Source organism: Rana temporaria, chromosome 2 (assembly GCF_905171775.1).
Source record: "Rana temporaria chromosome 2, aRanTem1.1, whole genome shotgun sequence".
NCBI lineage: Eukaryota > Metazoa > Chordata > Amphibia > Anura > Ranidae > Rana > Rana temporaria.
This window is the reverse complement of record NC_053490.1, coordinates 467310689-467324923: the sequence shown is the minus strand read 5'-3', so window position 1 is coordinate 467324923 and position 14235 is coordinate 467310689. Positions and strand designations below refer to the sequence as shown.

Below are 14235 nucleotides of genomic sequence, written 5' to 3'. Positions count from 1 at the left end.
GACAGAACACAATAGCACTGCAGGAGGGATTCCCCCATCAACACTGGCTGTGCTGAATTGGGAATCAAGCAATTTTCTTTCCTTCCACCCATGGTGGAAAGTAAATACAATTACATAAATAAATGGCCTGCCTTACACTCATAGTTGACAGTGATCTAAAAAAGATTGTACAATGAGGCTAACACTTGGCAATTTTCATTCAATTTCAACCACATTCAAACCAATTAGAATCACATACATATACATATAGTAAAAAATCTTTAGAAACAAAGCGATTTAACATCCACAAGTTCTGTTGATCATCAGAATATAGTTGATAGTGAACTCAAAACGGGGCAATACATTGACTACACCAATACAGTCTTTTGAAAGATCAAAATGTTATGTAATCTAAACCGGAAAAATAATTTGGTACATTCAGAATATGGTCAGCAAAGCCACCAGATATTTCTTTGTACAGATCTTCCTTAAAGAAGACCTATATATTGCCCATGCAGCCCATGAGGTTTGCATTAATACTCCCTCCACAGCAGCACTTACCTTTCATCACTCCCTCAATGCTTCATTCAGCTGCTGTGAGTGAAGGAAATTCCCAGTACTTTTAGGTATGCATTTTATTCACTCAATGTGAAAGCCTTGGTGCTAGTTATTTGGTCAGGGTTGTCATGAAGGAGCAGAGACAGTCCGTAGCCCTGTGTGGGCTCAGAGTCGGTGCTACCACTAGGCAAACTAGGTAGCCGTCTAAGGTGCACTGCTGTCTAGGGCGCAGCCGTGGCTGCTGGTTCATACTGTTTGACCATGACCTACAGTAGTCCATGTCATATTTTTTTGGGATACCTGGGTCTTTAGAGGAATGCAGGCAGATTGTCCCACACTTCATCTTGGCTCCAATGTCTGGAGCTCGGTATGCTGCCGCCCTGCCCTCTTTCAAGAAAGCAACGGCAGTCATTGGTTCTGCTGTGGGTCTTGGACCAGGCGAGCACTGCGCACTGGATGGGATACTGATGTAGGCGGTGTGTTCTCTCCCATGGGGAGTATATAGGGTGATTTGGTAGGTCATTTGGCCTTGTGGAGGCACTGGACACGTTGGTTGGGATATTGGCCCAGGTGGATTCCATGAAACAAGTACATAAAATATATACCAGGCAGTAGGTGCACTCAACAGCCCAGGTGGGATCCATGAAAAACGTATGTAGAATATGAAGTAGGCGCACTCAACAGGACTTACAACAGTAAAAAAAATTCCAACATAGTTTAATCAATGTCAAAGTTTTGAACAAAACATGTACAGGTAGAATATGAAGCAGTAGGGATGGTTATGTAGCACTACATGTAGACCATAGTAACACTAAACTAAGTATACTCATTAGGGTGTGACCATATAATGTGACATAAAAAATACTAAGCAATAAATACCCAGCAAAGTGAACAAAAAACTTGAAAAACAGTCCACTAAATATTAAATATACCGTATTTTTAGCTCCATAAGATGCACTTCCCCCCCCCAAAAAAATGGGGGGAAATGTGTGGCCGTCTTATGGAGCGAATACTGACCAGGAGAGCCGCTAAAAGGGATTTGTTTTGGCGGCAGAACGATGCCCTATGCATCACTCTGTCCCAGCTAAATCCTGTTTCTCCCCTGCCTTCAGCTGCTACAGGGAGAGAAACAAAAGGGTATTGTTCTTTATTTAACCCCCACAGGATCGGCATTGATATGTAAATTGCGCGGGTATTTTTATGTAAATGAGGTCAGCCGCCGCAATTCATATGCAAATTACGCCCGCACCTCTGCATGCCGCTCACCTAGAAGGTGTGAACAGCATACAGGTGAGTATAGGGGGCATGTAGAGGGGATCAAAGGGGGGGTTTGAGGTGCAGAGGAGGTGAGCAGAGGCGTGCAGAGTTGAATGGGAAGGAGATTGCAGAGGTTAGCAGAGTAGGGGTTTGGGGGATAGAGGTTAGCAGATGAGTTAGATGGGCAATGTTGTACTGAGAGGGAGATACTTAGTAGAGAGATGGGGGGGGGGGGGGGTTACTGTAAATACACCATTTACATCACTGGTCAGTGTAAATGTCTCAATATGCAAATACTCCTGTTGTGTTGAGGTCATATAAATGTCCCAGTTACATTGGGGATCAGTGTAGGGTGCCCCCTTACATTGGTTGTCAGTGTAGAAATATTATTCTGTAAAATTTTAATAAATATTTTAGTACACCATTTGGTAGAGGAGGTTTTTTTTTTCAAATTTCCTCCTCTAAAATCTAGGTGCGTCTTATGGTCAGGTGTGTCTTATGTTGAGGAAAATACGGTAATCAAAATTAGAAGATGTAGTGTCCTTCATAAATTAATAAAATCAAAAAGATGTCATGAGATAGAAGGAAACATCCCAACGAAAATCTTCAGGTGAATGATGAAAAATATATGCGCTTACCGGAAGCGTTGGACCCGACTGTCATACAACAACGGATCAATCGAGCTTAGGGTGTCCCAAACGGCTGTCAATCGAGAATCCAGAAAAGGATAGAATCTACCTCATTGAGGACCAGACCAAGAAGGGCAGATAGGCCCGATGAGATAAAATGAGCTTTTTGAAGTTCTCTCCAGTTGGTTTCTAACACCCTAATCGGGGTTGCTGCTTGCCTGAACCGGGTACACTTGGATGTTTGGTGGATCCCTATGATTGCCATACCAACGGTTTAGTTGGGCCGATTAATCTGTGGCTGATGAACACCGTCCTATCCGTCCTTCTTAGTCATCATTCACCTGAAGATTTCAATTGGGAGGTTTCCTTCTATCTCATGTCATCTTTTTGATTTTATTAATTTATGATGGACACTACATCTTCTAATTTTGATTATATTTAATATTTTGTGGACTGTTTTTCAAGTTTTTTGTTCACTTTGCTGGGTATTCATTGCTTAGTATTTTTTATGTCACATTATATGGTCACACCCTAATGGGTATACTTAGTTTAGTGTTACTATGGTCTACATGTAGCGCTACATAATCATCCCCACTCCTTTTGAATTTGTCACATTCCTGTGTAGCTGCTTCACTCCCCTTCCTGGGGCTTTTGTTTTTACATTTTTTGGGTAGCGCATTTATTTTTCTCACTTCACAAAATATGAAGCAGGCAGTAGGTGCACTTAACAGCCCAGGTGGAATCCATGAAGAAAGTATGTAGAATATGAAGCAGACAGTAGGTGCACTCAACAGCCCAGGTGGGATCCATGTAAAATAGGGTGACCAGACATCCCCAGTTTCCGGAGACAGTCCCCGGAATGAGGACACTGTCCCCGGACCAAGTCTGTCCCCAGTTTTGTCCCTGGATTGGATTTGAACAGGGTCTGGGGCAATTATAAAGGCAGTCAGTGCAGAATTAAAAAAACAAATATGAATTACATACCCCCGCTCTGCTGCTCTTATTAGCTTAGGGGGGTGTATTTTTTCCCATTATCTGTGCCCCTTTCTGATGATCATGTGCTGGTCAGAGCGGAGGGAATATTTCTTCAGTTTCGGGCGCATGCCCATTCAGCTCCGCTCGCATGTTCTTCTGCCTTGGCTCAAGTCCCGGCCGACTGCCTGCCTGATTATCTCCTTGCTTTTACTGGTGGAGTGATCTTCCTCCACACCCCTCCCAGTGTTAGCCGGGGCACAGAGAGTAAGACTTGACAGGTGGTGAGGCGGGCGGCGGCGACGGGCAGGGAGTCGCTGATTGCTGCCATTATTATTAAAAAAAAAAAATGTCCCCAGGTGGAATCCATGAAGAAAGTATGTAGAATATGAAGCAGGCAGTAGGTGCACTCAACAGCCCAGGTGGGATCCATGAAGAAAGTATGTAGAATATGAAGCAGGCAGTAGGTGCACTCAACAGCCCAGGTGGGATCCATGAAAAACGTATGTAGAATATGAAGTAGGTGCACTCAACAGCCCAGGTGGGATCCATGAAATACGTATGTAGAATATGAAGTAGGTGCACTCAACAGGACTTACAACAGTAGGTATTTTCCAACATAGTTTTATCAATGTCAACGTTTTGGTGGGGCACAGCCTGCCTTTCTCAAATAATAGTATGATAAACAGACATTTTTAAAGTAAATGGAAGTTTCAGTTATCTTTATTTCCATCACTATCGCCAAACACAAAGGTTAATTAGTAAGAATATCAATTATAAAATGGATAAGAGCATCCTGTTGTGTTCGCTGCTCTCTTGAGAATCGCTATGGCACACCTGTTACACATTCAGCCCCCAGGGCTCCGGTAGAAGCTCTGAGTTGCTATGAATCAGTGTGCACCTTTTTTTTTCTCCTTGCATGTACTTATCCAGATTATAAACCTCTGTGGGCAGGATGATCTTTATCTTACTGTATTATCCACTGTAATGTCTGCATGTATCACGGTTTCATATGATTTGCATGCTGTCTTAGTCCTATGTAACATTTCAGCATGCCGTACAAATATTTGCATGCTTTGTCAAAGTGATATCTATGATTACATTGTTTTTAATAGAGGTAAACAGCTCTGATTCTGTGCACGCATGACAATGATGAATGCACATTCGGTGGGGGAGATTGTGCTTATTACATTGTCCCAACAAGTACCAGGATCGGAGAGAACTTACAAGTGTATTTATGAGGCTGTTGACACAAGCATTGCAGACAGTTCGATTGCCAAACTGTGTTTTGTAATTTGAAACACATAATTTGCATGGGAAATGCATAGAAAATACATACACATGGAAAAAACATGGATTTGAATGTATTTTCATGCTTTTCAAAATGTCAATGCCCTACATGTAAACAAAGGTGAGCTGGTAGGATGCATAGTCTAGAGAAAGTACAAGTACTGCATAAACCACTGATAGAAGGCAACAAGAAGTGTTCAGGAAATATTAAAGCGGTGGTTCACCCTCAATAACAACATTCTAGCATTAAATTAAGCATAGTAGCGCGAGCTACAGTATGCCTTTATTTATCTTTTTTGTTCCGTACTCACTGTTTAATCCTATAGTGAAGATTAATGGGCGTTCCTATCCAGAGGGAAGATGATTGACGGCCGGCTATGGCATGTCACGCTCCTTGAAGATAGCCGGAGTAGGTCTCGGCTCTTCACGGCGCTATACGGTGCCTGCGCACAGAAGAGCCAAGTCCTATTTCGGCTATTTCCGGAGAAGCGTGACGCGCCAGCCGTCAATCATCCTCCCTCTGGATAGGAACGCCCATTCCCCGCGGGGAGTCTGAATCTTCACTATAGGATTAAACAGTGAGTACGGGGGCCAACAATAAAAATAAAGGCATACTGTAGCTCGCGCTACTATGCTTAATTTAATGCTAGAAAAAAAAAATTATAGGGTGAACCCCCTCTTTAAGGGCCCAATTACATTTGTGTGGTGTGTTAATGCGTGTTTTATCATGTATTAATGTGGGTGGCATTAAGGCTTCCAACATACCAAAAATCGGACATGTCACAAAATTATTGCCGCAACACACCATGTTGCTTTGCAATGCATTGCAGTGAGTTGCAATGCAAGCGCATTGCCCTAGTACAGTGATGGGGAACCGTCGCACCCCAGGTGTTTTGGAACTACATTTCCCATGATGCTCAACTACACTGCAGAGTGCATGAGCACATGCCCAAGCTTTTGCCATAACTCCCGACTGTCCCTGATTTCGAGGGACTGTCTCTGATTTGGAGCAATGTCCCTCATTCCTCATTTGTCCCTCATTTTGGTCTGATCTATATGGTTATATATGCAGTAAAATGCATTTTGTATCTATCAAAAAGTGTTTTCCAGTACTAAACCTTACATATTATTTCTAAATTGTAGTGGTAAAAAAAAAGCACTTGTGGGTTTAACAAATCTTGTTTTTAACAAATCTTGTTTTTTTTTGGACAATGCTCTTTTAAGGGGGCGTGGCAGGGTGTGTGTCCTATGCCTGGATACTTTTGCTGATAGTTGACCCTCATCCCATCTGAAAAAGTTGATAGGTATGCTTTTGTAATGCTTTGTAGATAAGGCAATCATTCAAATTTTGTAACTGTTATCTAGAAGTGCCAACTTCCTTGGCCAATCTTTTTTAAGGTAAGGTGACCCTAAAAAATTTCAAACGGAAAAGTGAAATCTTTTTCCCTTTTTTATTTAATAATCCTATATCTCAGGAGAAGATGTAGTGACACAGTTATGGGATCTTACAGTTTCTGGGGACATCCAATGAAGAGCTTATTTATTTTACGCGAGTAAATGCCCTTAGGACAACATCATCTTACCATGATATAAGACTGTGTAATCCATAACCATAAATCCCTTAGAGATTAGCATATCGACGTCAGCTTGTTATATGCAGTGTAAAGGACTGGCAATACAGAAACAATAAACTCTCATGATGCATTTAAATCTGGAGCAAAAGTTTAATCCTGACGTTGCTTTGTAAGCAGAAGGAAAAACATCACTTCACAAAGCATGGTCAGTTCTCAAAGAAGAAATCCAGATGTTAGTGTAACTAAGACATGTACCCTGGAAGGGGCCTCTGGTATTAATGTATTCTTCCCTAAAATTACAGCGGCTTCCCCACAACCGCAAGCACGAGTCCTTTCACACTGACTTCAAAAACACAGTCCAGGAGATGTCTTTTTAAGATTTTTTGCTTGTAGAAACTTTCAACAGAAGAGATGCTAGGGTATGGGATACTCCTAAATAATTAGTACTTAGCAATTAAAGGACAATCCTCTCCTTAAGTTTTTGTGGGTGTCAGACAGTCTAATGCTTCACAGCTGGGGACCATGAGGCAGAACAGCTGCCACCTTGCAGCTTCCTCCAGAAACGGTTAAGTGAGTGAAACCGTCCTCAGACAATATCCCCTGTGGTGAGGTCCTGCAATTAGCTTTTTTTTTCATTTTTTTTTTTAAGTGTATTTTGTGCGTGTACTCAAGAGAGGAGCCGGACTGCAGGAGTTGGGAGTAGGCAGGCCTCCCCCAGAGGCAATCTGCCACCTTTCTCCATGCCCCGGGTAGCAATGGCGGGTGTGTGAGGGGGTCCTCCCACACAGCCCGCCCTACCTACTCCGCTTTGAAGCCCAACGGGGCAGAGGGACTCCCTAAATGTTTTAAATTATTATTGTGTTTCTAAGTTAGCGCAGATATCCGTTAACCCCCTTTGTAACTCCACTTTTGTTGAGAAAAATATTGTAAATTGCAAGGATTATAACAACTTTTGTTGCAGAGTCCTACCTTTTGTTATTCTGAAGAAATCCATGTGTGTTTGTCTGTGCCTTCTTTCTGAGTGGGTCTAATGGGAGTGGTTTCATAATTATCCAATTAGCTGTTGCAGCTGCAGAGCACTAATGAGGAAAGCTGCTGGGCCTGCATCCCTTTAGACGTGTTCCTATTGGAAATATCTCACCAAAAATTCAATTTTTGTTGCAGGGGATGCCTGAAATCTGACTTGTATCTTAGGCAGACTTCTGGGAAAATTGGTGAGCCAATCACACAAACAGGAAATTATGTTTCTGGGGAGTGGTCAGTACACACTCTGTGTACAGAACAACTCCATGTAGCCATATTGCATTGCATATATAGAAATTTCTAGAGGCTGCAGATTGAAAAGGAAAGGTAATTTTTAATAACATTCAATTACAATATGATTTCTATCGCAATTGTGCGCGCTATATTATTTTTTCTTTATTTGCTATATTTTTTCTCTACGAAAGTGGAGTTACCCTTTAAAAGTCAGCAGCTACAAATACTGTAGCTGTTGATTTAATAAAAAGACACTTATTGGTCCAGAGGTTCAGTGCCATCCTCATCCAAACTGTTTCTGAGCCGGTCTTCGGGTCCCTGGCATGTTTACTGGGCGCAGCCGCTGTGATTTATTGCGGGTTCACAACCAGCTGCCCACAGCACATGCGTACACGTGCTTTGCTTTGTGAATGGTCCTGCAGCCTTCTAGGACCTGTGACGTGTCCCAGAAGGTTGCGGGTGGGGAAGGAGAACTTCCGGTGAATCACAGTGGCGATCCGACCAGAAGTTGGAGTGGGTACCTGTCAAAGCCAAGTACCCCCTTCCCCCCACAAAAAAAGTTTCAAAAATAGAAGGGGGTGGGAGGTAGGAAGGCATAAAGCAGACCTTTCCATTTTAGGGTAAAGTTCCACTTTAATTATTTATTTAACCACTTGCCGCCCGCCAATGACATATTGACGTTGGCAAAGTGGTTGTAGAATCCTGACTGGATGTCATATGACGTCCTCAGGATTCTGAGCCGCTGCGCGCCCCCGGGGGCGCGCATAGCGGCGATCGTTGTTTCAGGGTGTCAGTCTGACACCCCTCAACACCGATCAAGGTAAAGAGTCTCTCACGGAGACTCTTTACCACGTGATCAGCCGTGTCCAATCACGGCTGATCACGATGTAAATAGGAAAAGCCGGTAATCGGCTTTTCCTCACTCGCGTCTGTCAGACGCGAGTAGAGGAGAGCCGATCGGCTGCTCCTGTGACAGGGGGGGTTTGTGCTGATCGATTATCAGCACAGCCCCCCCCCCCCCCCGAGGATGCCCACTGGACCACCAGGGATGCCCACTGGACCACCAGGGATGGCCATATAGACCACCAGGGATAAAAAAAAAAAAAAGGATGCCACCCTAGACCACCAGGGATGAGGAGGACACGGAAATGGATGTCAATCAGTGCCGCAATGGATGCCAATCAGTGCCACAATGGGCATCACTGATTGGCAGGCATTGTTTGGCACTGATTGGCATCCATTAGTACAACACATACAATAGTGCCCATCTATGCCCATCCGTGCCACCTATCAGTGCCCATCCATGCCGCCTATCAGTGCCCATCCATGCCGCCTATCAGTGCCCATCCGTGCCGCCTATCCGTGCCAGTCCGTGCCACCTATCCATGCCCGTCCGTGCCGCCTATCCGTGCCCAGCCGTGCCGCCTATCTGTGCCCATCTGTGCCACCTATCCGTGCCCATCCGTGCCGCCTATCCAAGCCCATCCATGCCACCTATCCGTGCCGCCTATCAGTGCCCATCCGTGCCGCCCATCAGTGCCACATATATTAGTGCCCATCAATGCCACCACATCAGTGCCACCTCATCGGTGCCCATCAGTGCTGCCTTATCAGTGCCCATCAGTGCAGTACCATCAGTGCCCAGTGAAGGAGAAAACATACTTATTTACAATGTTTTATAACAGAAACAAAAAAATACTTTTTTTTTCAATTTTTTTTTATTTTTTTTGCAGAAAATAAATATCCCAGAGGTGATCAAATACCACCAAAAGAAAGCTCTATTTGTGGGTACAAAATGATAAAAATTTAGTTTGGGTACAGTGTAGCATGACCACGCAATTGTCATTCAAAGTGCAACAGCGCTGAAAGCTAAAAATTGGTCTGGGCGGGAAGGTGTATAAGTGCCCTGTATGGAAGTGGTTAATTAAATTATTTCCTGCACTCCACCTAAAACAAATAGTCCTAGTGACTGTACGTGCATTTCTTGCCTAAAAAAGAATGTAGGTGGAAACAGGAGAGACAAAATGTAATATTTACAGCCTCCCTGAGCTGTTTGCGGCACAAGTGTTGGATGCTATTTAGGCAGACACAGAGGAGGTGATTCAATAAAGCATTTGCAATTGCAACACTTTTCTGGCATCATAATATTATTAGAAAATTCTACACCAAATTAAATGACATGCAACAGTTTTCTAGCTACAAATTCAATAAGAAATCCCTCCATAATGGTGTTAAGAAAAGAGACAAATAAGACCTCCATGCTGAGTAAATTGTATAGCACGTTCCGTGAATCAGTCAGATTTTTCGTGCAGATTAAAGACATATTTCTATTCTAATGAGTGTCTATGACTTTCTATATCCCATGGTCTTCAACCATGTTTCAGTATGCAGTGTTTTTATAAATACAGTGTATGTGCAGTAACCCTTATCAGCTAGAAAATCATTATTTATTGATCCGACTATAACAACGTATTATGTGTTATTGTACTTTGTACATCCCTTTTGCTTTTTGCAGTCTCTTTCCAAGCAAGCTGACCAGAGAAATAATTGCATGCTCGTGTAGCACTAACCCCGAAAGAGCTGCTGGTTTGTTTTGGGTGGCATGTTACCTCGTGTTTCTCTGATGTCTAGGGGTGTTTGGTGAAAGTTGTAGTAACGGAATGTCTTTTTCTGTGCTCTTTATTACCCAGCCGGGTAAAAACAATAAAACTTTGTTTAGAAGGTTTAGAAGAAATGAAGATAGCAGATCCAGATGTCAAAGATGGGAAACAGTCCTGCTCCCAAGTGTAATGTCTCTTTCACCACTCCAGCCAGAGTGGGTATAGCGCACCTGGACAGGCCTCTCTCACCGGCCTGGTAGCCAGAATGTCACTCGAACCTTAGGAAAAGTCTCTGCCACAGACCCTCCTTATAATTGAACAGCAGAGATAATCCTCCTTAGCAGACTTGGCACCTGGATCTCCTTCAGGTAGTTTTGAATTAGGGTACCGACTGACAGGCGGCCAACATCCAGCCTCTCAGTGTCCGGTTCCTCTGGTCCCCGATGGATAGTCAGGCCCCTATCGGAACACCAGCCTCTCTTGGTACTCCTCAGGCAGACTCTCCACCGTATAGCCTCCTCCAACTGGACGGACGGCCCCGGACCTCCTTAGGTGGGACCCAGTCGATTACTGAGTTCCCCATTGGCAGATCAATTGCTCCGGGCCAACGTGGTCCCGAAGTCAGGATCCTTGAGTTGCACGCGCACCCCGGCCCGGAAGGCCATTTGCCGGGGCGGCATGAAGTGGCTACCCTAAAGGTGTGCGCCACACTAGGAGAGACCCAGGAAGATGGCGTCTGCCTCATAAATACTTTCTTCCAGAATGCACAGCGAGGCCAAACCCTCCTGAAAGGCTGCTTAGCAAGAGAACCCAATCCTTGACTCCACTGCTGCCACCTGCCGACCTGGGGGGAGATCAGCACCCCAGAAACGACAGAATGGACCCACAGCACAGCCAAAGCTGAGACAGAGACCCAAATTTGGACAAATCAACATGGTCAGAGTTAACAAACTCTCTGACCCCCTCTAAATTTAACATAGTACCGGTTCTGGAAAGTAAACAGGCGCTACACTCAGAAAAAAGAGATCACATTTTATGGGGCTAGGGGAGTGGATTGAGACAGAAAAGAAATGAACAACTGTTCACCTTAACGTATAACTGTCTATAGTCTGTTCAGCGAGTGTTTATTCACACCAGTAAACAGAGCTGATGACTTAAGAAGGAGAAGGTGACAGAATTGTCTGGGATCTCGTCTCCTGAACTCACACACAGCTCCTTATTATCCACAGGCCGCCGTAGACATGGTAGGGTTTCCCAGGTGTTCACACAACAGTGATTGACTATGTAGGGTTGGTAGGAGTTCTCACACCACTTCTTCATAAGTCTGAGCACATATGACCTCTGCATTCAGCTTCATAGTAACACAAAAGTACATTTCCTTCCACAAACAAGGGCTACATTTCCTGATGGGTCTGCTATGCAGATATAAGACTATTTGTAGACTATGCAATCATCTAATACACAATAAGGAAACCTGTACTGAGAAAAATATGGGTCTCCCATTATTTACCTTTGTATAAAAATACTACTTGGAAAATGGAAAGAAACTGCGCTAAAAAGGGAACAACTGTAACACAATTACAATATGTCCAATTTGGGAGCTGCGATTATCATGTAAACAATTGGTACAGGAACATAATAAGAAAAAAAGAATAAATCGCGCTACCCCTTGACCATGTGATAAACTTAATTAAAGAATCACCAAATTAAGAATACCAAGTATGGTATTCTTAATTTGGTGATTCTTTATTTAAGTTTATCACATGGTCAAGGGGTAGCGTGATTTATTCTTTTTTTTTCATAAAAATACTACTTGCCTGACGTTCGCATTTTCCCAGTTGCAAAATATTGATTTGGTCCAAAGTGTGGCCAAGAATTATGTGCCAGGGCTGCTTTTCAGTCCAAGACCACATCTACTGTACAATGGCATAACTATACTTATTATATTCTGTGAATGTAATGCCGGGTACACACGATTGGTCCATCCGATGAGAACGGTCTGATGGACCGTTTTCATCGGTTAACCGATGAAGCTGACTGATGGTCAGTCGTGCCTACACACCATCAGTTAAAAAAACGATCGTGTCAGAACGCGGTGACGTAAAACACGACGACGTGCTGAAAAAACCCGAAGTTCAATGATTCCAAGCATGCGTCGACTTGATTCTGAGCATGCGTCGACTTGATTCTGAGCATGCGTGGATTTTTAACCGATGGTCGTGCCTACTAACGATCGTTTTTTTTCCATCGGTTAGGTATCTATCGGTTAAATTTAAAACAAGATTGATTTTTTTTAACCTATGGATAAATAACCGATGGGGCCCACACACGATCAGTTTGGTCCGATGAAAACGGTCCATCAGACCGTTCTCATCGGTTTGACCGATCGTGTGTACGCGGCATAATGCTACAGAAAGCTGTTAGAGACTACAGATATGCAACACGAGAGACAGGACTGGACACAGTGAAGATATTTGGCAGCACACCACTGATCTTCAGGTCATGTGATGCCTGACGAAGGGGTTCTGCGTGACTCTGAAACATTGCAATCTCTTGCTTGTGATGTGATTATTCTTCAATAAAAAAACATTTGGACTCAACCTGAAGATCTTTGGTGTGCTGGAAAATATCTTCACTGTGTCATATATGATCCAATTTCCAGCTGGTGGTTGCTGCAGCACCCAACATCTTAGAGCCTTTTCCCGGTACATGCAGTATGTGATGGGAATATTGACGGTCAGAGACTGGAGACATGCAAAAAGAGATGGCCAGAGACTGCAGACATGCTACAGGAGATGGTCAAAGACTGCAGACATACTACATGGGATGGTCAGAGGCTGAAAACATACTACAGGAGATGGTATGAGACTGCAGACTGGAGACATGCAAAAAGAGATGGCCAGAGACTGCAGACATGCTACAGGAGATGGTTAAAGACTGCAGACATACTACATGGGATGGTCAGAGGCTGAAAACATACTACAGGAGATGGTATGAGACTGCAGACATGAAACAGGAGATGGTCAGAGACTATGGGTATGCTATAGAACAGTGGTCTTCGAACAGCGGCCCTCTGCTTGCCTTTATACGGCTCTGGTGGCATTATTTTTGCCACTGACCCCAACAATGGGGCATAATTCCTTCCAATGACAACAAAAATGGGGCACTATTCCTTCCAGTGGCACCAACTATTTCTCCCCCTAATATCAAAGATCGGACATGGTTTACTCCCACTTGGCACAGTCTGACCCCACTAAAGTCTGAAGAACAGTAAACTGACCCTTTTTTTGAACGTTTGGAGACAACATAAGAGAAAAGGGATGGACAAAAGGGATTTCCTGTCGGAAATCCTGCACGTGTGTACGGGGCATAATACTTCTACACGCTAGCCAAAACTTAAAGCGGAGGTTCACCCAAAAATCAACTTTCTGCCATTAGATCCAGCATACTGCAGACATCTGCAGTATGCTGGTTTTTGTTTTGTACTTATCGTTTTATCAGCCGTTGTTATCCGGCTCCGAGCGGGGATTTCTGCGGGGAATAGGCGTTCCTAAGCCAAGCGGATTTGATTGACGGGCTGCTAAAGCGCGTCACACCTTCCAAAAATACCCGAGGTGACACTCGGGTGTTTACGGCGCCTGCGCCTGCCGTGTAGAGCTGAATGCACAGGCGCCGTAAACACTCGAGTGTCACTTCGGGTATTTTCGGAAGGCGTGATGCGCTTTAGCAGCCCGTCAATCAACTCCGCTTGGCTTAGGAACGCCTATACCCGGAAGGAATCCCCGCTTGGAGCCGGATAACAACGGCTGATAAAACGTACAAAAAAAACCCCAGCATACTGCAGATGTCAGCAGTATGCTGGATCTAATGGCAGAAAGTTGATTTTTGGGTGAACCCCCGCTTTAAAAAAATAGTTTTGCATGGATTTTACCTAGGCAGAGGTTATAAAGTATTGATGTCCATTGGATTTTGTGGGATGGGATGCTTTGGGGGTTCTTTCAAACAGATATGTCTCTAGCTGAGTACCGGCCTACACCGCTACTGTTTGAAGTTTGAATAACTTTATGTGCGGCAATTGTGCAGCAAGACTAGAACATTTATTATTTTCCAATAAAAAAG

The 14235-nt window shown here is 43.9% G+C and overlaps 1 protein-coding gene across 1 annotated transcript in view; it reads left to right on the top strand.

Moving 5' to 3' along the window:
- The window catches only part of LNP1 (leukemia NUP98 fusion partner 1), a 103750-nt gene that overhangs the window by 71373 nt on the left and 18142 nt on the right, over positions 1 to 14235 (top strand). The window lies entirely within an intron of this gene.